Raw genomic sequence first — 23810 nt, forward strand, 5'->3', positions numbered from 1 at the left:
AAGATGTCTGCACATACATAGCAAGTGGTGGGTCACCGTGACTCTTTACAGGGTTGAGAAAAGAAAGATGCCTTTTAAGGAGTCACGTGACTGGTGTCACAAGGAGAAAAATGGATCTTTCTGGTTGAGCAGGTATTTCTGCCACTGTCAAGGTCTAGTTAACATGCAATGCAGCTGTACAAAGTGTGATAGAAGAGAGGAAGCCAAAGGGCAGAGAAAACTTTGTTTAAATTTTTCTTGTCTTGCTTTTAAAGCATGAATTTTTAGAATTTTTTTATTTTACTTGTTTTTTAAGTGTGAATTTTTATTTCATCCGTCGGATCGCTTGGTTAAAATGGTGCTCAGGCTCCCACAATCTTAACTACCCTGCAATTCTGCCTCTGGCCTGGAAAGTTCTTTCAATTTTTCAAACATCATTAAAAAGAGAGAGAGAGACTAACTCTCTTAGCAGAGCAACTGTGGGGAGACATTAAGCCTGGAAACTATTTTAGCATGAAAATTCTCAATGTCCTGGATCAGACCCTCATTCTCTACCTCTGCCTTTTTCACTCAAAATACCCTCACTGAAGGCCTAAGTGTGGCTGGCATGCTTGAGGAGTGAATACTCCTTCACACCTATGTTTCTTTCAATTGCTGGTCCCTTTACCTAGGAAGCCCTAGCTCATGGCTACCTTCTTTCCGACCTGCAGAACTTCCACTCATCTCTTAAGGCCGCCACACTGCAGAGTCGCAGTCACATCACATTCCACGACAAGCCTGGTGCCCCCTGGAGCCGTGCAAGCCGGTGCTCTTGTTCTGGAGACACCTATCCCCACCCCCAGCCTCAGCTCACACAGCACACGGACTGACTAGTGCTTGTTTAGCTGTAGGTCTGTCTTCTCGAATCAGAAGGTGAGCCTAGGCTTGTTCACCTCTCAGGGCCCCATATCCAGTATGTGCTCAACAAGAATTCCTCAGTGACCACTGGGACGCACCCTCTTCACCCCTGACCAACATCAGTAGCACAGAATCTCACTCTTTATATTCTGGTGGTGACGAGGTCTATGTTTCCACCTTTGTATTCCTTGGGGGCATCACAAAGTTCTGGCAATAAAATTCCAGAGTCTGCAGGTCCCACAGGAAGGCCTTTCTTTATAAGAACAGCAGGTGCAGTTAAACATAGCTTTTTGACAGATTTGTGAGGTTGAAATGGAGGCTCTCACCTCTGAGAAAAGGGATAGGGTCTGGATAAAACTATATGCCAAGATACCTACTCCGAAACAAGCTGGAGAGCCTGCAGACTGACTTAGGGGCAGAGGCCCAGCCTCTGTGATGTGAGGCGAGCGCAACGGAGGGAGCTGCAGAGGGAGGGGTTCCAGGAGCTAAACCAGGAAGTGAGCTGGGGTCTGATCCCCTCTCGCAGGTCACTGTTAATAACACAGGGCTTCCCAGGTGATTCAGTGGTAAAGAATCCACCTGCCAATGCAGGAGACGCAGTTTTAATCCCTGGGTGGGGAAGAGCCCCTGGAGGAGGAAATAGCAGAGCCCGGCAGCGTACAGTCCACAGGGTCACAAAGAGTCAGATAGAACCGAGCGACTGAGCACGCACGCAGGTTAACAACATAAGGGAAGCACCCACTCGGATTTTTCTGCTGTAAGAGATACCAAGGTCTCCTCCCATAGCCTGGAACACTGCCCGGGCCCCCTCCAGCTGCCAGCTGGTTGAGACTGGATGGTCTGGACCCAGGTAATGAACAGGGACCTCTGACTTCTTGCACCTGTGAGGGCCTGTTCCCGGGTCATTCTCAATCCTCTTTGGGCTTCTCATCTACACATATTGAGAATGACAGATGCCAAGTGCAGATTGAGGTTTTCGCTTTTTTGTTTGTGTTCCAACTCCAAGCCCATTACCACACTAGCCTTGGACCCCAGAGGGCGCTGCACCACGCTCAGGAGGTACCACACTTGGTTAAATAGGATTACAGGTCACTATGAAATAATACTTAATCATTTAACCAAAGAGACAATAAAAGATTTCAAAAGCAGATAAAAAAATTTTTAATAACTTAAAAGCTTGAAAAGAAACTTACAATCTGTTATCAACAGCAGCTCAGCAGTCAAAAAAAAAAAAAAACTGTTCTCTTAATAGAGAAATCAAACTCAGGCTTTGCACCATCTTACCTTTAATATTAAAATTCATTGACTCAATTAAACTAATTCTAATCTTAGTTAGTCTTGACTACACATAGAATTTCTTTTTAAGAACTTTTCCCTTGCAAAGCTTCCACAACTTTCTATACCCATATTAATCTGTCCCTTATTTTCTTTCCCATTTAGAAATAACCAGCTTTAGGACTAAATTTTCTTCTTTCTCTTAAGAAAATGCATTTTCATTTCTTATACCTTCTTTTCCTTGCATACAAAGATGTTTTCCTTATTTAATTTTAATTTTAATTTCATATATCAGAATTCTCAACTCTTAAAAAACTTAACTTTTAGTGAAAACTAAGAAATAAGCAATTATGAACTGTCTTTTACATTAGCACTCTGTAGACTGGCAAACTTGTAAATTAGTCAATAAACATATTGTTTAACTTAACAAAATTCTAAAGTTTCAAGGTACCAAATATCTGAAGAAACTGTTTTCAAGTAGAGAGCCATAAAACATAACTATTCCTAAAGAGTTCTCCTTAAAAAAACTCATCTCATTTACATTTAACTTACTTTAAAAAAATTTCATCATATCAAGCTATTTTTCTTGCTGACAAATTTTGCAGATCTTATTTGACTTCCAGTAAGCCTGGGTACTATAAAAAAATTTATGTCAATGGCTCCAAGGACATGTCTGATTAAACCAGCAAAAATTAACCTAAATGCCAAAGTTAATTTAATACTGACTATTTCCCAGCTCACATAAACCTGAAATTTCTTTGGTTTCTTTTATATTTCTGAGAATTTATGTAATGCTTAATTCCTTTTAAGCCAATTAAATAGAGCTCATTAATTTTGTTAATAAGGTCTGTAAATAGAGATACATCATATGTATAAGGTACACACAGACATACAGACAGACACAACTAGAGATCTCATAGCTTCATTTTAACTTAGTTGTGAATCAGGTATTACAATATAAAACTCACTAGTTTATAACTAACAGTTTATAGCTAACAGTCGGAGTAAGTTAAGTTTAAAAAGGCCTCCCCCTAACCCCATTTTTCCTGTCAGTTTCAGGAATTGGAGATGTCTAGATAAGACAGGAGTCCTGAGGGCCCTGGTAGAATATTCATATCTCAAGGCACAGGGAGAGAAAAGCAAGTTTCTCCTAGAACTTGTTCCCTTAGGGTCAGAATTCTGAAAAGATGTTTTATCAAGCTGGCACAATTAGTTTTGAACTGTCAAATGAGCCCAACCTCCGACATTTTTCTCCAGAGTCTAAAGAACATTGTGGTCACACATTGTTACCAATAATAATAATTTTGGCTTTAGTCATGGAATCAGAACTAAAAGCTGGTCCAGTTTTGCAGGATGCATCCTAAAGGGCTGTTTTTAGGTACTGAATTTATGTTTGCCATGTCCATCAATTAAAATAGTGCACCTTCTCTAACACAAATACACACACACACACAAAGATAAACAACAAACCAATTCCAAAAGGCTGAAAGCCCGATCAGTTTCAAAAGGCTCACTTTGATACAACAGCATAAAAGCCTATACACAAAGAAATTCAAGCCATTTTCCTTCCCTTTTACAAAACAGTTCCAGTTGGTGGTCCCTTCCTGATGGTCAAAAACTGTTACTGAATCAAACTCAGGTCTGCTCACTCAACAAGCAGCAAGGCCAACATACCTATGCCAGGCTGTGGTGAAAGGAAGCACCGGGTTTGTCCGCAGGGCACTCAGCAAAGGAGATGGGGACAAGATCAATTCCACTTGGTCTTTGCGGGGGGCAGGGGGGTTATAAAGCAGAACAACAAAGAGCCTGGGATTAATCATCATCTTGGGACTTTTTCTGTGACATTTTTTAACCTTTCTTTAAGTTGATGTGTAGTCAATTGACAATGTGTTCGTTTCAGGTATAAAGATGATTCAGTTATACAAATATGTGTATATGTATGTGTGTGTTTATACATATATATATATATATATTCTTTTTCAGATTCTTTTCCATTATAGGTTATTACAAGATATTGAATATAGTTCCCTGTACTTTCCGGGACATTCAGGTCCTGAGAGTCAGGACCACCTCTGGCCAGGTGGTCCAGGACTCAGGGGTCTGTTAACTTATCTTGCCCTGGAGAAACCACCCGAGTGTATACATTAACGACATCAATAATAGCAATTCTAGTACATTAACAATGTTATTCACAACAGCAACCGCAGTACATTAACAATGTTCTCAACAGCAGCAATTTTTAGGCATCTGACCCTGGCTGATGAGTGTTCGGTTAGCACTGGGCTGAATTCAGAGGGGAAAAGAAAGGGAATAAAGTTTGGGATAGACACATTAATCATAAACTCAAAAGGGAACGTAGGTTTAGAAGGACTCTGATTCAATAGGATGGGAGGCCGGAAGGGCTTGAGGGGCTCTGGCAGGGTGAAGCCACGAGGAACTCCAGGCCCCCTCCCCCGCCCCTCCCCGCCCCCGAGGGGAGCCCTTCCCAGCCTCTCGGGGAGCGAGGAGGGCTCCCAGCGTCTTTGAAGAGTCCCAGGGGAGAGGCGGGCTGAGGCGCAGCACTGGGAACAAAGACCCACGGAAGGGTCCGGCGGAGCGCAGTTCCCCAGGGGCTGGGGCGAGGGCCGCCCACCCCGTCAGCTCCTCCCTCTCCTCCCTCGCTTCCACCCAGAGGCCCGTCGCGCAGCCAGAGCTGCGCCAACTTCGCCAACGTTTCCCAAGTTGCTGGGGCGCAGGGGTGGGAGCTGGGTGGGGTGAGGAAGAAGAGGAGGAGGAGGAGGAGGAGGGCTCCCCAGGCGCCTTGGACGCGGTTCAGGAATCTGCCGCCGCTGCCGGCCGCTCGCCGACTCCGGCCGAGCGGGGAGGGAGCCAGGCAGGACCGCTTGCTCGCTGCGCAGGACGGCGCCCGCCTGGCGCCGCTTTCCGCCCGGCGTGCGAACCGGCGGGGCTGTGCCTCCTTTCCTCCCCGCTGCTGTCCCCCCGGGGGCGGCGCGCCGAGCCGGGGCCACGAGGGCACTGGAGGCCCAGAGCCGCTTCTGCCTGGTCCTGCCGGGAGGAGGGCAAAGTTGCGGGCGGATGCTGCCGGCGCCGGACCCTAGCCTCGGAGAGTCGGATCCGCCCCCGCTGGAGGAGGCTCCGTGGCGGGGTAAGTAGGGCGACCGCCGGGGCTCGGGAGAGGTGGCCCAGTGGTGCACACCCCCACCATCCCTGATCGGGCGCGCGCGCCAAACTTTGGAAGAAGAGGGGAAGAAAGCGAAGGTGGGAGAGGGAGTTCTTGGCTCGGGGTAAGTTCCACGCAGGCACCCACACCTCCAGACCCACTGCACCCAGATTCGCAACTGCCTGATAGGCACAGTTCATCACCCATCGAGCCACAGGCAACGCGCGCACGCCACACCGACCGCTTCAGCCCGACTGTACAATTCTGGGAGTGTGAACGTTTGGATCTTTTACACCAAGCATGTCCTCCAGCCCTCAAGTAAATTCACTGTCTTTGTCTGCTGCCCCACAGTGAGGCGTCCCCAAAGCAAGACTGGCCAGGAGAGGGGCTGCCGTGGCTTTGAAAAGTCGTGGCCCGGACCTCGCTCGAGGCTGACTGCGGAGTGGGGAGGAGAAATCAGACAGTGCAGTCGGCTCTCCGGGTTCGTCAGGAGTGAGTTTGGTGTGGAAACTCGGTGTCTGGGTGATGTGTCTGGGTGTGCGCCGTCCTTCCGGAGGCGAGGCCGGGAGAAAGGAGGGAGTGATTCATAAACTCAGACCCGCCAGTGTTAGGGTCTGTGGGCAGAAAAGACTGGCAGGCGGTGATGCCCTGGACAGCTGGCTGGTGGCAGTGCCAGGGCCTGAGAGGGAAGCACAGACCCTTCCCCCGAGCGGATGTGCTTCCTCATAGCGACTTCCAGGCGATGGGCTGAGGAGATTCTAGCCCTGTGTGTGTAAAACGTGGTAGGGAATGTTTAAGACTCAGTTCACGGAGAAAGCATGGCGCTCCTAAAGTCATGTATTTTCACAGCACCTGAAGTTGTATCTGATTTTGGATGCCCTGGTGTCCTGGGACTCCAAGATGTTTCAAAGGTTGTCCTGGATCTAGTACAGTGCCAAGCACATCACTGGTACTCAATAAATAGTTGTCTGTCGAACAATGACACCCATAATTTATATGTGTTAGGGATATTCTATGAGCCAAGCCAGGTGGCCTCAGCTGGGTTGGAAGTGGTTTTTCTGCAGAGGACGGGGCCCTGAGTGGTTCCAGGGAGCCCTGCTTGATCCGTTTAGCCCAAGCAGCCATTCCATTGTGCCCTGTGGGCTGGCACTAGAGACTTGAGTTTCAACATTGGCCTCTGCTTCCCTAAGAGGGGCAGTAAGAAAGGCTCCATGTCTGCATCTGGCTAAGCTGGGAGTGTTGTGGGATCTTCTTCCTGGCTCCTACTGGCCTGAAAGGAGATGAGTTCTCATGAAGGGTCCGGGAGCTGGATCCTGCAGCAATGGCCTGGTTCTGTGGTGGCAGCAGGTGGAGGGGTGGTCACAGTCCCTGTACTGAGTATTGGGTAGATTCCTCTGCACCAGCTGGCATGAGCTTCCCAGAGGAGTGGAAACATCTCATGTTCCCGGAACTGGGATTGCAAGCAATCTTGGGACTGATTCCCTACTGGCATGGAATTGGGAACATGCAAGGATGTGGTGGCGACTTGGCCATGTAATCACAAGGAAATGTGTCATTCCCCACCCCCACCCTCACCCCTTTGTCCCTAGGTTTGGTGTACATTTCAAGCATCTAAATGGTTTTAATGCTGAAATTAGCAAAGTTTGTAGGCAGCACCCAGGAATATGGTCCCAGACGAGCGAGTGATCTGGGCTTGGCCACCCCCAATTTCAGGTGGAACACTGCAGCCAGTCCCGTCCCAGTATCACCTTTCCACCTTAATTATGTCTTCTGTGAATCACAAGCTCTACATTATCTCAGTAAGATTTTACATCCCGATAAACAGCATTTTATCACCATTTTCAGATCACGAAACTGAGGTTCAGAAAAGTTAAGTAACGTTTTGGGGGTCACACAGCTGGTGAGGGAACAAAGCCAGGATTTGAAACTGGACAGTCTGACTCAGGAACCCATGCTGTTTCCACCACGCCCAGCTGCCTCTAAGGTCCCTAACTGGTTCCCCATAGCAACAGGGAAGCAACACTGATGCACTTACTGGGTCCTGGGGCCCCTGACTAGAGTCTTCTTTTTATATACACTCTGCCCAACCTGGCTTATACCATGGGTCATGGAAATCAAAGGCTAGGTGGCACCAGGCTGCCAGAGCCTTCCATATGCATCTGGAGTCAGGAAACAGTGGGGGCCTGGGAGTGACTGTGGGGGAGATATGAGGGTAATTCCAGTGAGAGATGATTCATTGCTTATCTGAGAAGTGGGGACAAAGCTACCACTGTGACCATACAAGTCACAAGTTTGGGAGAAATTGTCAGGTAAACATCATCAAATGGATTACTATGTTCTTTCCCCCTCTGGTCTTTTCCTATTACACAGGAAAATTGGCCCTCACTTGAATATCCAGGGGCAGGTTCTTCTCCCCTCCCCTACACACACCCACAAGAGAGCTACACTCCATGGCACTGTCTGGTCCTCAGGAGAGATGGATAGGCGGAGCTGAGACAGCCAGGGCTGTGATAACCACATGGCTCATCTGGTCCCCAGCTTATGCTTTCTCACAGAAGCCCCACAGAGGGACAGTAGTTATCGTTCCACTTTGCAGATGAGGAGATGAGGCTCAGAGAGGTGCAGTGGCTGCCCAAGGTCACAAAGCTAAGAAGGAAGTGCAAGTTGAGAGTCCCTTGGACAGCAAGGAGATCAAACCAATCCATCTTAAAGGAAATCAGTCCTGAATATTCATTGGAAGGACTGATGCTGAAGCTCCAATACTTTGGCCACCTGATGCGAAGAACCAACTCATTGGAAAAGACCCTACTGCCAGGAAAGACTGAAAGCAAAAGGAGAAGAGGGCAGCAGGGGATGAGGTGGTTAGATAGCATCACCAACTCAATGAACATGAATCTGAACAAACTCCAGGAGATAGTGAAGGACAGGCAAGCCTGGCATGCTGCAGTTCATGGGGTCACAGAGTCAGACATGACTTGGCGACTAAACAACAACAGATGTGAGTTATGCTGCCTTCAGGACTCCCTTCCAGGCACTTAGCGACAGCTGTGTTCTCTGCCTGGTTGGTACTCTATCTCCCTAGCCCCAGGGCTGAGAGGGGGGTACCCCTGCTGGGGCAGAGTCGACACAGCTCTGCCCACCCCCGTCTCTACCCCCAGTGCCTCTGATACAGGTGTTCATGGTATGGGGAAAGCTGGCAACCTTAAACAAGGAGCAGAGGATAAGCACAGCCCAGCTGGCCTTGCCCACCTTCCACAGTAAACCCACCTGGGTGAGTGCCAAAGCCTTTGCAGTGCTGAGCTGCATAGATATTGGAGCCTTCTCCCTTTGACTGCGGCGTGGACTCACTGTCCAGGATGGAAGCTGGGAGACTGGGCGTGGGGAGACGCTGCCCCATCCAAAGGGTGGGGCTATTCATCTTTGTCCCCTGGCTCCATCCCAGTGTGTGACACACGGAGGTAACTTAGGAACTTTGTCAGAGGATGGGTGAAGACCAGGGAGCGGCTGTGAGCGCCTCTGTTGGAAAGTGATAAAGCAGGGAGCCAAGGTATCAGTCATGGGGAAATGCTCAGACGGGCCTCTGCCCTTCACGCAGGAGGTCACGCAGGAGGAAAGGAAAACAGCTCTCCTTTTCATTCTTCAAACAGAAATACCTGTCCCCTTTTCTTGTCTGATGCTTAAACAGGTGGTAGTACGCTGCCTGCCCTGCTGCTCTGAGCTTGCAGACTCCATGGCTTGTGGCCCCTGGCAGGCTGGACAGTCTGTTCTGTGCTTGAAGGTCTCCGCCTTCATCTTCATCGACCTAAATACGGCAGTTGCTCCTGCACACCCCAGCACATCCCTGCTTCTGCAAGCTCGGAAGAAGGGGCATGCAGGCCATGGGAGCCCCTGAGCACCAGAAACTTCAGGTCTCTACGGCCCATCGCTCCTTCTCTGTGCCTCTCCCCACCTCCGTGCCTCCCCTTAGCCTCCTGCCCCACAAAGATGGCTGTGTGCTGAGGGACCGTGGTTGTTCGCGCTCTGGGAAATTTATCAGGGGAATTCCAGAAGTCTCTCTGAAAAGGATTTGAAGGGAAAAGTGTAGAAAATAAATAAGTCAGTTAGTCCCCAGCTCAGCCTCTCCTGAATGCCGCAAGTAAACAGCTGGCCTGGGAAGCTCTGTCTTGGCCTCTGTGCTTACACCTGGCTCCCTGGCTGCCTCACCAGGTCCCTCCTTCCTGCCTCTGCCCTGTCCAGCCCCTCCTCCTTGCCTTTGGGAGCCTCAAAAGTCAGGGAACACCCCCACCTCTGGCCTGTCCTTGTGCTGTGGGACGCTGGGACGCTGGTGGCTGGGGACAACAGGAGCTTGTGGGAGAGGAGACCGCCCGAGGCTCCGGCACAGCCCTGCTCCGTCTGAGCAAGTCCCCCGGCCTCCGCCCTGCTCAGGGAGTCAGGGTGGTCTCCCTTGGTGAGTTTGACTTTGATGATGAAGAATGGTGGGGCTTTTTCCAATTTTGTGGCATCTAAGGAAGCTTTGCATCTTAATCGTCAGCTTAGAGTGGATCGAGCAAAGCTGATTTTCTCCAAGTGGGCTCACATGTGAAGAAACCCTCAAAACCCCGTTTATATTGTGGGGATTCCTGGACTAACCAGCATGTCAGAGGTCTTTGCTTTTGAGCAGAGTTCTATCAGCTTAGGCCCTGTTTAGGGTGCTGGTGGTGTGAGTTCACAACAGTGTTTTCAAGAGACTCAAGCGCTCTTGTAAGTTTCTCTGTCTGGTGGGTAGGAAGTAAACTCGTGATACATTAATACTTTCCTTTGATCCAGCTGACCCACTCTAAACCCAGCGCCCAGTAAGAAGGGAAGAACCAGGGTGCTAGGATGGGGGTAGCTCCCCGGTGGGACCGCCAGTTCAGGGCTACACTTCAATCACAGGGAGTGGCCGGAGGAGGGGGTGCTTCCCACTGTTGTGGCTATACCTGCCAGGTCAGCAAACTGAACCCCCTGGGATCTGGGGAATGGGCACCACCCCTAGACTCTGGTCCTGCCCCTACGCCGGAGCCCTTTGTCCTGTTGTTGCCAGGCTTCTGAGAGGGAAGTTAAGGGGTAAGCCCTGTGGCTTGCAGTCTTGCTGGAAAAGAGACTGCACACCCACATACTCACAGATTAACACAAATCACCATGGACCAGAGTACACTCACACATACACACAGAGAGAGAGAGAGAGAGAAAGATGAGCACAGGGATGCACTCATCCCAAAAGACAAATTATGATATAGTGAAGAGTACATCTTCTAAAGCCAGAATGCCCTCTGTATGGCTTAGTAGCTGTGTGACCTTGGATAAGTTACTTAACCTCTCTGGGCCTTAGTTTCCTAGAAAAGAGGGGATGGTAATAGGTTGTAAGTAATAGGGCTATAAATGAATTTGTATCTGTGAGGAGTTTAGAAATGTGCCCTAACTATTGCTCACCACATACTCTCTGCCCCAGACACTCAGGCCCAAGGGCACAAGAGGTGCTCACAAACTTGTCAGCGAATGGGATCAATCACTTTGCACTTTCTGAGTCCTGGTTCTCAGGATGCATGGCATTCTCTGTACTAGGCCTGAATTAGAATTTATTAGAAAGATCATTTCACTTTCCCTTAGGAAGATCTTTATTTTAGAACAATGTGGGCACTAACTCCCCCAGAGAAGGGTATGATTCCTTTAGCAGCATCAGTTTTCAAACTGGGTTCCATGGAGCCCCGGAGTTCAATAAGGACCCCTCAGAAGCCTGACGGAGGGGGGTTCCAGGCTCTCCCCCACTTATCTGTTCTATATATTGGGTTTCCTAGGAAAGTTCTGGTTCATAAGAAGGCTCCACAGCTTAAACAGTTGAAAGCCCACCACTATAGGCTGGCCCGACCCCGTCCTGTGTGCGCCTGTCCGAGCATGCCGCGTGACACCCACGCCCAGGCGGGCCCCTGCAGCTACCTGAGCTCTGGCCCGGGGCCTCTCCCACTCTCTTCCCTGCCTCCCTCCTCCCCTCCGCTCCAGCTGCCTCGCCATCTGCAGGATTCTGCAAAGTGCTAACATGTCTGAGCTAAAATAGTGCTATCAGAAGAAATATTTTGAAAACAAACTGGGCCACTCCCATGGCTGAGATTGCACCGATTTTCAGCGAAGAATTTCACAACTTCTGAGGTGGAGGCCAGAGCCCTGAATCTGCAGGGTTAGGACAGACAGGCCTGAAGAGGCCCAAGATTATTGCAAACCTGGAACCAGGAAGGGGGAGTTATCCTCACAGGATGAAGAAATAAAAGCCTCTGTGACCACAGAGGTCAGGACCCTGTCCTCTTCTTCCTTTGACAGATACCACTTTCCTTTCACTTTTCCACCTCCTGCATCTGGTCCAGGTGCCTTGGGGCTGAGGGCAAAGGAGATAACTGGTGCTAACAGCTAACTGCACACCCTCTGCTTAATTAGTGCTGTCTGGGCCCACATTCAGAGTTCTCACTGGAAGCTCTGGCGGTAGGTCCCGTGTGATCACCGCTGTATAGACTGGCAGACAGAACCAGACAGACGGAGCAGTTGTGGGGACCCCGCTGCTGCCTCACTCCAGAGTCAGTGCTCCTGACCCTGGGTGTATCCATCCTTCTGGGGCCTCGACTGGAGGGGCGTAACGGCTCAGCAGGACAGTCCTCTCGTTACTGTGCGCAGGGTACACACTAGTTACAACACTGTCTCCTTCCTTCTTTTCTCACGGCCAGCTCCCTTCACCCTCAGGCCTCAGCTTAGATGTCTCCTTCTAGAAGCCTCGGTCAGTGGCCCTCTCTGTGGCTGCCTGCACGTCCCCATCCTCACACTCTGCCTTGCTCTGTTGCCCCAGCTGCTTTCATGGTCGGTGGTCTCCACCGGGCAGTGAGCTCTGTGAGCCGGACAGAGTCTGCCTTGTTCTCCTGTATCTCCAGTGTTTAGTGCAGCCCCCGGGCAAGCATGCCTGACTGGGGAACACAAATGATGGGTGTGACACTGGGCCCCACGAGGAAGGAGGCATGGGACAGTGCCCAGGCTCCCAGGAGAGGACGCTGCTGATAGGGAGTAATCTGAGTCTGGCCAGAGGTGGTGGGAGTCATAGTGAGTGGGAGAGGGCAGCTGATGTGGACCAGAGGCCCTGTATGGGACCAGGAGGGGATGGGAGAGTGGGACCCTGGGTAGATGGCCTCTTGTGGTCACTACCCTGTGGGCACTGGGCTGGGATCCCGAGGATGGGCCTGAAACCCTCCAAGAGACCCTTTCGAGTTAGGCGGACTGTGCACTGTGGGCCCACTACTCAACCCCACCAGCACACGGTTCTCAGTCCTTTCCCATCTCTGGACGGACATCCATTCATCCTCTTCTGGGTCTCAAACCCAACCCTCCTGGCAGCAGAGGCCCCCATGAGTGAGCCCTTTTCCCTGAGCAGAGTGACAGAAGCCCAGCTGGCAGGCTGCCTCCTGGGGGTGGTTCCAGTTGCAGCCTTTGAGCTGTCCTTGCAGAAGAAGTAGGGCTCTTAGTGCTGGGCTCCCCTCCACGCCACCCAGGGAGCACACGTGTGGTGCCCTAGCCAGGGCATCACCTGTCTTGGGTGCCTGCTCATGCCTGACACCATGACGGGCGGAAGGTGCCTCCAGGCTAGAAGAGGACAGGACACCTGGGCACAAATAACCACCTTGGAGTCCAACAGCAATGAGCCCACAAAGGTGGACATGAGGGAGGACTTGGGGATGGCTTCATGGAACAGGTGGGCTCCCAGCACCAAGAAGGGAACCTGGGCAAAAAGCACAGGTATGGGAATGTTCAGATCGAGTGCATAGGTAGGTGAGGAACCTAGCTGGACTGAACTGCAACTTGTAGGGTGGACGAAGAAGAGAGATGGAAAGCGAGAGAGAGAAAAGAGGCAGGGAGGAGTTGGTTACACGTGCAAGCTCTGGAGCCAGGCTGTCTGCATGAGGAACCTCAATCCCCACTTATTGCTGTGTGACCATGGCCAAGCTGCTTAGCCTCTCTGTGCCTCACTTTGCTCATCTGTAAAATGGAGATACTAAAAGTATGCACTACATGGGGGTGATAGGAGAATAAAATGAAGAGTGATCTATTATCCTTTTTTTTTTTTTTTAAGCAACTAGCAAAGTAAATTGAGGTCAGATCATAGAGGCCTTTGGAGGTCAAGATTTCTGTTTGCTAAACCCCTGCTGTATGCCAATCACTTTACAAACCTTCTTACTAAGCAACCTACAACTAATACAACCTAGCAAAATTACTAGCACTGCCTCCATTTTATAGATGAGGCAACTGAGACTCAGAGAGGTAGGGTAACCTGCCCAAAGTCACTCGGCCAGGTAGAAGCAGAGGCAGTAATGAAATGCAGGTCTGTCTGGCACTTAGGTCTTTCTTCAACATGGAGATTAGAGAGACATGACTAAGGCAGCATGGGGACATCCCCTGGGCTGGGGGGGTCACAGCCAGAAGCAGAGCATGGGTGGTATAGCCATGGGTCCCTACATTGGGAGAGGGTGGTAACAGGGAAGGAAAGATTCAGGCAAGCCTGGAAGGCAAGGAGATGAGGATGCCCCGAGGCCACAGCACAGAGCTCACCATTCAGAGCCCAGGGACAAGCTGTTGAGTCATTCTGGGAAAACATGACATCACTGAGTTTTGCTGTCTGCTGCCCACCTGCCCGTTCTTGTGCCCAGAGCCCTGCAAGGGGTCCCTCACACCTAGGTAGCAGGGCCAGGTCAGCTCCCCGGCTTCCTGCCCTGAGTTCTCCCCAACCTCTGTCTCCCATCTTCCCACTGCCCCCCTTCCACCCCACCCCACTCATAAACCTGGATGAGGCAGGAGCTTCTGGAAGTGATGATGGGCATGAAGAGCTTCCAAAAGGGCCTCCATGCCAAGCCTCCGACTGGAATCTTGGGTGGGAAGAGACTGCTGGGTTGAAGTTTTAGAGCTGCTTTTCCCTTAAGAATGGTGCCTGCTATTCCACTGGAATCACTTTTTAAAAGTAAAGCCTGGTTGAGCTGTGTGCCCAGCACTATGCCAGGTGCCAGCAGCCTCTGCCTTCTTGGAAGGTACAGCTGAGTATCTGAAAGCTTTTTATGTACTAGGCATCCTCAGGTTAAGTGATTTATTTGTGTCAATCTGATTGCATGAAGCAGCCCCATTTTATAGATGCCATCCCTGAGGCCCAGAAGGCTAGGTGACTTGTCTAAGGTCACACAGCCAGACTTCAAACCCTTGGTTCTCCTATTCCAGATGTACTTAGCCACTCCAGACTCAAGTAAAGCCACTGGAGAATCACAGAAGGTGGGGTGTACCGAACCTATGTCTGCCAAATGATGCAGTACAGACAGGAAATTCCAGGAGAATTTTCATCTTAAGAGTGTAGGTCACTCCCCAGAGCTTGTTGGAGGTTGTGGATGTATTTAAGAGGTAACAGAGAGCTCCCAGGTTCCTTGGCCAAGCAAACCCTGCTGACGTGGCCGTTTGGGGTGAGACTCTCCCCACTGGAAGGGGCTCGGGGCGGGGGCGGGTGTGTGTGTCTGTCCTGGTTTTGGTGGGCCTGACCTGGAAAAGGAGTATGAGTCAGGAGAGGGGCGAGTGCCAGCTTCCTGAGCCCAGTCCACGGCGCAGGATGCCAGGCTGCCGCGGCTGCTGCCACTCCCCACGCCCTCCCGGCCAGCAGGAGGGACTGGTGGCCGGCCCTGTGTTGAGTGGCACCCTCTCACCCACACCACGACCTGGCTAGGGGGGCACAGTTCTCCCCACTTCACAGGTTAGGACGCTGAGGCTTAGAGAAGTTTTCTGGTGCACTGGAACTCCTTTGGCCGGAAAAGGGAGGAACTGAGACTCGTAAGTCTCCCCTTTGCTAAGAGACGGACGGGAGGAGGGAGGGGTTAGCGTGCCCTCTGACACTGAGCCGCACAGGCTGGCTGTTCTCAGACTAGTATTTCTGATTCATCTGTCATCACCAGATCCCGGTGTTGTAGGACAAGTTACCTCTGGGGTGAGAAAAGCTCTGATTTCCCTTGGGCCGTGAGTCACTATTTCTCTGGGAGCACTGTTGAAGCCATAGAGCTTCTCCCCAGGCTTTGGAGGGGAGCAGGTTCCTTCTCTGCTTGAGTGCCAGCCCCACCCTGGCCCTGACACTGCCTGCTTGTGGAAGGGCCAGGCAACAAGAGGCCTCCCCCAGAGGCCTGGCCTCGGTGATTTCCCAGCATGTGACCCCCTGCCTTGCTCTCAGCAGACAGGTGCCACATTCCCAGAGGTCTGCGGGGTCTGCAAACTTGAGGGGTTGCAACCTAAAGAGGTTGTCCCCTTTAATGCCCGAGGCCCACGTGGTGAGCACAAGTCTACTTGCCCTCCCCAGGGGTGTCTGGGAATCCCCCAGGACTCCACCTCTGCAGGGCGGCTCCTCCTGACACTTCCTCTCCGCCCAGGAGGGAGGGGACCCAAGCCAGTCCCTCCCATCTTGTCAGTCTCGGGCCCAGTCACTACAGTAATAACTACTGGAGAGTTGTCACTTTTCTCACAGAGAAAGCAGACTGTTAAGTTCAGCTGTACGGGTAGTTCTGCTTCTCACCGCCCCCAAGTTTTCCTTCTGGGATGGGATTTTGGCTTTGCCTCTGCTTAAATTCAAAAGCCTGTTGAGATGACTCTTCCAAAATGAGTCTCACCTCAAAGGAACTTTGCCTCTCCCTCAACAGGTAGAAAACTGGCACCCGCTTTTTAGTTTTATTAAATTTTATCAAAATATGTAATCCAAAAAAAAAAAAAAAATGTAATCCAGGCCCATGGTATAAAATTGGAAAGGTACAAAAGGATACGTGGTGGTGAAATCTCTTTCCCAGGCCTGACTCAGACACCCAGGTCTTTCCACGAAAGCAACCAGCATTATCAGTTTCTTGTGTATAAGCTGCTTTTAAATTGTCCAGTTTTAGAACTTATGGTTTGCCTGGTGGGGGGGGGAAGATAGTTGGGGAGCTTGCGATCGACGTGTACACACTGCTGTATTTAAACTGGTAAACCACAGGGAGCTCAGCCTGGTGCTCTGTGATGACCTATCGGGGTGGCACGGGGGGAGGGGACATAGTATATTTATGGCTGATTCATGTCGTCGTATGGCAGAAACCAACACAGCACTGTAAAGCAAATAAGATGGCTAACCAACACGGAGCTACCGTATAGCACAGGGGTCTCTGCTCAATATTATGTGGCTGCGCAGATGGGAGAGGAGTTTGAGAGAGAGTGGATACATGTGTGTATATATGGCTGAGTCCCTTTGCAGTCCACCTGAAACTATCACAACACTGTTAATCAGCTACACACCAATATAAAACAAGCTGTCCCTTACAAGCTGTGCTGGCTGCCCACGTCCTAGCCCCTCCTCTTCAGTGGTCACCCTGGATTCACCCACACGGCACAGACGGAGGCCCTCACATCCCTCATCCCCGGCAGCCCCAGGGAGCCAGCCCGAGGTTGTCCCCATCTTCCATGAGCGGCTCCTCCAGGCTCCAGATTAACTCTCTGCTCTTGGCTGCCCCTTGTCCGTTCTCCCCTCTGGTCTGGCTGGGCAGGGGCCTGCAGCTGGGGCCTGTGGGGTCAGGGCTTGGCGATGGGGATCTGACCAGACCATGCTGCCTCTTGGCCAGACTGAGTGTTCCGAGTGCCCTAGGTGCTCACACAGATAGGGCGCATCCGTCACTCCCATCCTGAGTGTGACCAGAGACCCAGTGCTCCTCTCCCCGCCCCCCTTTCCTCTGCCCGACTGTACTCCTTCCCTTCCTCCCTGCTCCTCCCCTCCTTTCTTCTTTCCCTAGGCATTCAGTCCCTGCTGTACCGCAAACAGTAAAATGAATCTGAAAGCACTAAGAATGGCGCAGGGCAAAAGATGAGTGCTGCCAGGAGAGCCCAGCCCTTGAGAATGGCCTTCAGCAGCCTTGCCCTTCACATCCCTTCACAGCCTTGTACCTCCTGCTGGGTGACCTCAGGCAAGTCACTTAGCTTCTTGGAACCTCCTTTTCTCAGCTGATTAAGGAAAGAGAGGGCGGCAACCAGGGTCCAAAGGGCTGCGGGGAGAACCTGGAGCTGCCAAAGGGCCTTCTAAGAGCGTGACAGGTTTGAAACGTGGGAGAGGGGCAGTGCTCCTCTTCTAAGGGAATGGTTATGTGGGGCAGGGCACTGGGCACCTGTGAGGTCTGGGCTCAGCCCTAGGGCATGGATGGGCGAGGGGTGGCCCTCTGGGCAGCACTATCCTGCCTTGGGCAATGGCTTTCCTTTTCTGTATTTCCACACAGAGATGGACCCTCGGCTTTATATTTTTTAAGTAGTGGCTTAATTTTTGTAATAATGAAAGATGTTCAACTTGCAGAATTCAAGTAAAATGGGCAAATACTGAGAAGAAAGCAACAAATCACCCCTCAGTCTACTACCCAGATGTAACTGATTACCTATGGTCCACATATGTCTCTAGGCATATATACATATAAACAAAGGGGAGCAGTGAGGGGACAGAAAGTTTTATAAACATGGGGGAAACGCGCAGTTTAACTTAGCTTTAGGCCAGTGTTGTAAAGAGGCTGCCTGCCCCCAAAGCAGCCCCTCTCATCTCTTCAGTAATCTACTTGAGGGTCTGGTGTGGGGCAAGGGAACTCTCATGCCGGAATCTTTAAAACCTCCCAATTCATACAAATTAGACAAAAAAGGGAGTCGGCTGAATTACAGATCCTCCTTGATTTATGATGAGGTTGCATCCTGATAAATCCATCATAAATTGAAAATGCATTTAATACACCTAATCTACCAAACATCACAGCTTAACTCAGCCTACCTTGAACATGCTCAGAACACGGACGTTAGTATGGTTCTAATGGCTACAGTTGGGCAACATCATCTAGCACAAAGCCTATTTCATAATAAAGCGTTGAACCTCTCATGTAATTTATTGAACTCTACTGAAAGTTTAAAACAGAATGGTTGTGTGGGTGTAAATGGTTGTTAAGTGTATCGGTTGTTTACCCTCCTGACCATGTGGCTGACTGTACAGCCTAGCCCCAGTTCAATTATGGTTTCTACTGAATGTGTATCACTTTCACACCATCTTAAAAGTCAACCATCTTTAGTCCGGGACTATCTGTAGTACATTCTGGCTCGAGAACAATAGCTTTCGATCTTTTTGGACCAAAACCTCAGACAGAGACACATACACATCACTGAAACAAAAGTCTTATGAAACCCATGCATATCCTTATTACAGATCCTTAATACACTCTGATATTTTCTGTCTCTATGGTTCTGTTCTTTAAAAAAAAAAACAACCTTGTCCAACCTACCAAACTGACTCCACAACCTGAACTTTGAAATGTATGGCTCTATAACTGTGATTTTCAAATTTGAGCGTGCATCAGAATCACCTGCAGAGCTTGTTTAAAAAGAGTGCTCTGCCCACCCCTGAGAGATTCTGATTGAGATGGTTTGGGCTGGGAATGGGGGCGGCAAGAATGTGCATTTCTGTCAAGTTCTCAGGTGCTGCTGCTGATCCAGGCCCCCCTCTTTGAGATCCCACCTTCCTAGAATATGTTTTAAAGCAATGTACTCCCTAGGCAGAAACTATCAGAGAATTTGCTATATTCAGCAGATGAGAATTGCTGGTGCCTAGCCCAAGAACTGTAGGTCTCTGGCATTTTTGAGGATACTGATCAGGCACTATCTTGGGGATCTTAAACACCATCCTCCTGAAATCCACCCTCCTGAATATAGAAAAGGTCTGCTAAGCAAAAGGACGTTTATACCCAACCCTGGTTGAATTGCCTGCCTCTTAATCCCAAGCCCACAGAACATAAAACCCTCCCAGCCCTTTTGAAAACACTGTTCTATAGGCAATGAAAGGCACCATTTACCGTGTGGATTTCACTTTTCTGTTTTTGGAAAGGGAAGGAGGCAGGTCAAGTGTGACCACCCCACAGAGAAGGCTGTCCCCCGGCTCTCATTGGGGTCTGGTGGGTTTCATTGTCCCTGCACCCCCAGCTTTAATGGAAAACTCTTCCTGGCCTGAGTGGCTGCATCAGCGCCCAGACTTTCCAGCCTGCTGACTTACGAGGCTGGCCTATGTTCCAAGCTGCCTCTGCTCCTCCAACCAGGGGGCTCAGCCCCCACCCGGAATCCTCCCCCATTCCCTTCATAGCCTTGGGGCCCCTCCCCAGCCCCACAGTCCTCCAGAAGCCAGCCCTCAGCTGGGAGCAGCTTCGTGAGGGAGAGAAGTGTTAAATGGGCACAGAGCCCCCTCTGTTCCATTAACAATGGCCCGTTGATGACTGGATTCTGCCTGGTTGGGCCCCTTGACTGGACTTCGAAGAGGAGGAGAGACTCCAGCCCCCTAGGCAGCTACTTCTGGGTGTGAGGTTGATTCAGAGGCCGAGGCCTCTGTCTGCCCACAGAACCTCATTCTTCAGGCCCTGTGATGCAGCAGTGAGAAACCCTCTCACCCCTCCCATGCCATCCCAGGGATAGCTCAGGGCCCCGGGAGTGATTCACTTCAGTCTAATTCAACAAACGTCTATTGAACAGCTCCTGGGCACTGAGGCTCGGAGCTAAGTAGCTGTGGGAATAAGAATAACTGCTGACATGAATTCAGTGCTTACTATAATCAGCCCCACTCTGGCTGCCCAACAGAGTCACTAGGGAGCTTATAAAAATTCCAATGCATAGACACTTTCCCCAACCCCAAGTTTTCAGGAGTGAACCCCAGCACTATTTTGTAAAAGCTAAGTGCTTCTCATGCCCAGCTGACATTAAACATCACCAGTCTTCTACTGGCTAATCACCGTGCTGAGCATTTACCTTGGAGCGTCCCGTTTCATGTAGCACGTGCTTGTGGGAAGCTGAATAATGTGCCCCCCACTCAAGATCGCCACATGTGAATCCCCACATCTGTGGACATGTTATTCCACATAGTAAAAGGAACTTTACAGTGTGATTAAGGATTTTGAGATAAGAAGATTATCCTGGATTATCCAAGTGGGCCCAGTAGAATCAGCAGGGTCTTTATAAGAGGGAGATTTGACTATAGAAGAGGAGGCCTGAGTAATGCATTAAGAAAAGCTCAACCAGTCACTGCTGGCTTTGAAGATAGAAGAAGGGGCCCACAGGCCATGGAAAACAGGCAGCCACGAGAAGTGGGAAAAGGCAAGGAAGAAGGTCTCCCCAAGACTCCAGAAGAAACACAGGCCTATTGATTTTAGGCCAGTGAAACTGATCTTAGACTTGACATTCAGAACTGCAAGATAATAAATATGTGTTGTTTTAAGCTACGAAGTTTGTGATAAGGTGTTAATACAGGGATATTACTAACCATATTTTAGAGACAAGGCACAGAAATGTGAGGCACTCACTTGGGGTCACACAGGCAGAGCTGGAAGAACTCAGGTGCATCTGCTAGCGTGGGCCAGGTTATCTCCAGGCGGAACCGTGTGAAGAGCTTCAACTTGATTCTGAAGGAATGGTGCCCACAAGGTGCCATCCTCTTCTTCCTTCTGCATTGCATGATGCTGCCTCAGACTTTCAAGCCCACTCAGTCTCCGGAGTCTGGCCCTCCTGTAGCAGCCCAACTGCAGTGCAGAACTACAGGGCTGGGGCCAGGAGCAGCATTCTGCTCACTGTCACCTGCAGCCAGTGACAGCTGCTTGTCTGGGGTGGCCACTAAGCTCCCATTTCATGGGAGGCCAGCAGTGGCCAAGTGCCTCCAAAGCACATTTCTTCCAAGACCCTCCAGCAGCCTTGTGTGGGCCTTGTGTTTAGGGCCATGTGCGTCTTAGAGAAGGAGTGTGAGACATAAAGAGGTCCAGGAGTTGTTCAGAGTTGCACAAGTTGGTATAGATCCTGGAAGACCAGTTCCTGGCGAGGACTCTGATCTCCCCACTGCCATACACCTCCTGCCTTTTGGCTAAATCTGCCCGCTCAGTGCTAAAGCACAGTGGTTGAGTCCATGGACTATGGAGACAGACTTCCTGGGTTCGAATCCCAGCTTTACCTTACAACTGAGTGCAAGCTGAGTGCTTTAATGGAGGGGGCGGGGCTGTGACTGTTATCTATGAAGGCACTGGGGTACCTCCTTCACAGGATGGTTCTGAGGACTAAATTTATACATGTGTGTCAAGTGCTTGGGACGGGAGCTGGTTCATTAGCAGTATTAACTTCTGTTATGATTCAGCTCCCCTAGGGCAGAGACTGTCTTCCTCCCCTCTATTCCCAGTGCCTCTTGCCACTCTTGGCCCAAAGCAAGTACTCAGGAAATGAATTTACTGGTTGACTATCAGCATTTATCAGCCAGAGGCTCCCTAGGGACTTTCCCAAATGTATTCACTTTTCAAACGTTCCACCTTAGTTACTCAAACCCTTCTCCTCCTCCTTCTTGCTTGCGAGCTGCAGAATTGCCATGCTTCCTGAAGCTTGCCCTGCCCCGTGGTAGGCCCCCGTGAACAGTTCAGAGATAACCCAGGAGTTGCCAGGTATCACCAACCCCTGAGTGACAGTGCTGCACAGTTCACGTACTGCCCAGACCTTCTCACTTCAGGACGGTGCCTGGCCCTCCTACTCAGGCCTCCCTGGGACCTCTGAGCCCTCAGCAGCCCTGTTTGAGCACCTCATCCACACCAGCTCTTCCTGCTGATGGGCGCTCAGATGTCCTGTCATCCCCTCCAGAGTCCTGTCCCCCTCTTTCTTTTTTCCCTACTTTGAGGATGGGCTTCCTCATTGTTTTACTGCCTCGAAGAGCCCCCAAGGTTGTCCCTGCACATGAACAGACCCCAGGAGAGTAGCCAGTTCCTGGTATTCAAAAAAGCCAAACTTGGAGTTTCAGATTGGACTCAACTCCTATGCTGCTGCTGCCCCAGGAAATGCATTTCTGCTCATTCTTATCTCTCACCTCTTGCTGCATTTTACAAACATCTCTTCAAAACCTGCTTACTGTCATGGAAGCTAGTTTTCTTTTTTTCTATTTAATTACACTGTTGTTTCAAGATAATTACAGACACACATGCAATTTTAAGAAATAATACAGAGATCCCTTGAACCCATTACCTGGTTTCCCCCAATGGTGAAAAACTACTGCAATATCACAACCAGAATATTGATACAGCCAAAGTTCAGAACATTTCCAACACCACAAGGACCCCTCATGGTGCTGTATTATAGTTATGCCCACTTCCTTTCCACCCCACCCCTTCTTTAACTCCTAACAATAGCAATCTGATCTTCTCTCTTATAATGTTGTCGTTTCAAGAATGTTATATAAATGAAATCATGCAATATGTCACCTCTTAAAACTGGCTTTGTTCACTCAATACTCCCCAAATTCATTTAAGTTGTTGTGCCATTTTACGGCTGAGCAGTGTGCCGTGGTATTGGGTGGCTGGTTTTAAACAGAACACTCAAACACTAACCCAGAAGCTTCCCAAGCACTGCATCCTGAGTAAAACAAGAATACTGGCGTGCTCACCCAGTGTCAAGCCCCGGGCAGCAACTCCCCTGCCAGTCTGGCCTTGCATCTGAGCTAGTGTGCACACAGGCAATGGCTCCGCTGAGATGCCCTGAGATGGTGCTCTCTAAGAGGAAGCTGGGTGCTTTAAGGCGTGGCTCTCAATCTTCTACCACCTAGGGAGCTTTAAACAACTGATGCCCAGACCAACTCAATTGTAATCTCTAGAGGTGGGACCCAGGCCTCAGTAATTTCTGAAACTCCAGATAACTCTCACTTGCTGTCAGGGCCAAAATGCAGTGCTCAAGCAGATTCAGCAAATGCATAGCAGCATGCTACCCCTCTAGACACGGCAGATATCACCAAGCAGTCACCGTACTCTCTTCCTGCAGAGATCGACCTTTTCAAACACGGTGCTCCAGGCAGTGACTTCCAGTTGATCGACTTGGCCCAGGAATTGCAACTGACTTGCCCTCCCAGCTGAGAAGCCTGAAACTGGCAACTGTCCTGTCCAGGTGTGTCTAGGCCTGGGGCCTGATGCATTAGGTAAGCGTCCCTCCAAATCATGCTGCAAAGGAGGGGCTTGGCCAGTAGTAACAGCAGCCGCAAAGCCAGAGCTGGCCAGGGTTTTCTGGGCTGGTTCTGTAGGGAAAGGCGAAGTGAATCAGCCAGTGTCCATCCCCTGCAGCAGCCTACAGCCCAGCTGGGGGAGAGATGTACATGCAGAGGGTGAACCAGCGGTGCAATCAGCACAGACAGGCTCAGGCTCACACTGGTGCAAGCCTGTAGTAACAATCAGCCTGTGTGCCGTCCTCTCTATTTTCAGAGCCTCACACCAGCTTAGCTGATGTTCATGACAACCCTGTGGGGATGACCCAGGCTCAGAGTGATTAAATACCTTGCCTAAAATTACCAGAGAATAAATGGGAGAGCTTAAATAAATGGAGAAGGAAATGGCAACCCACTGCAGTATTCTTGCCTGGAGAATCCCATGGACAGAGGAGCCTGGCAGGCTGCAGTCCATGG

General features: G+C 50.3%; 1 protein-coding gene across 6 annotated transcripts in view; it reads left to right on the top strand.

Moving 5' to 3' along the window:
• The first annotated feature begins 4757 nt into the window (after positions 1-4757).
• CHST3 (carbohydrate sulfotransferase 3) overlaps positions 4758-23810 on the top strand; it is a 33720-nt gene continuing 14667 nt past the window's right edge. For 2 of the 6 annotated variants that reach the window (XM_043925187.1, XM_043925190.1), the window contains exons 1-2: positions 4758-5296; positions 23177-23330. The gene's annotated coding sequence lies outside the window, so the exon portion shown is untranslated. Of the gene's footprint in view, positions 5297-8231; positions 9759-23176; positions 23331-23810 lie in introns of those variants that run through there. The other 4 variants (XM_043925189.1, XM_043925185.1, XM_043925186.1 and 1 more) reach the window with 4 other exon arrangements.

Source organism: Cervus elaphus, chromosome 15 (genome assembly GCF_910594005.1).
Source record: "Cervus elaphus chromosome 15, mCerEla1.1, whole genome shotgun sequence".
Classification (NCBI taxonomy): domain Eukaryota; kingdom Metazoa; phylum Chordata; class Mammalia; order Artiodactyla; family Cervidae; genus Cervus; species Cervus elaphus.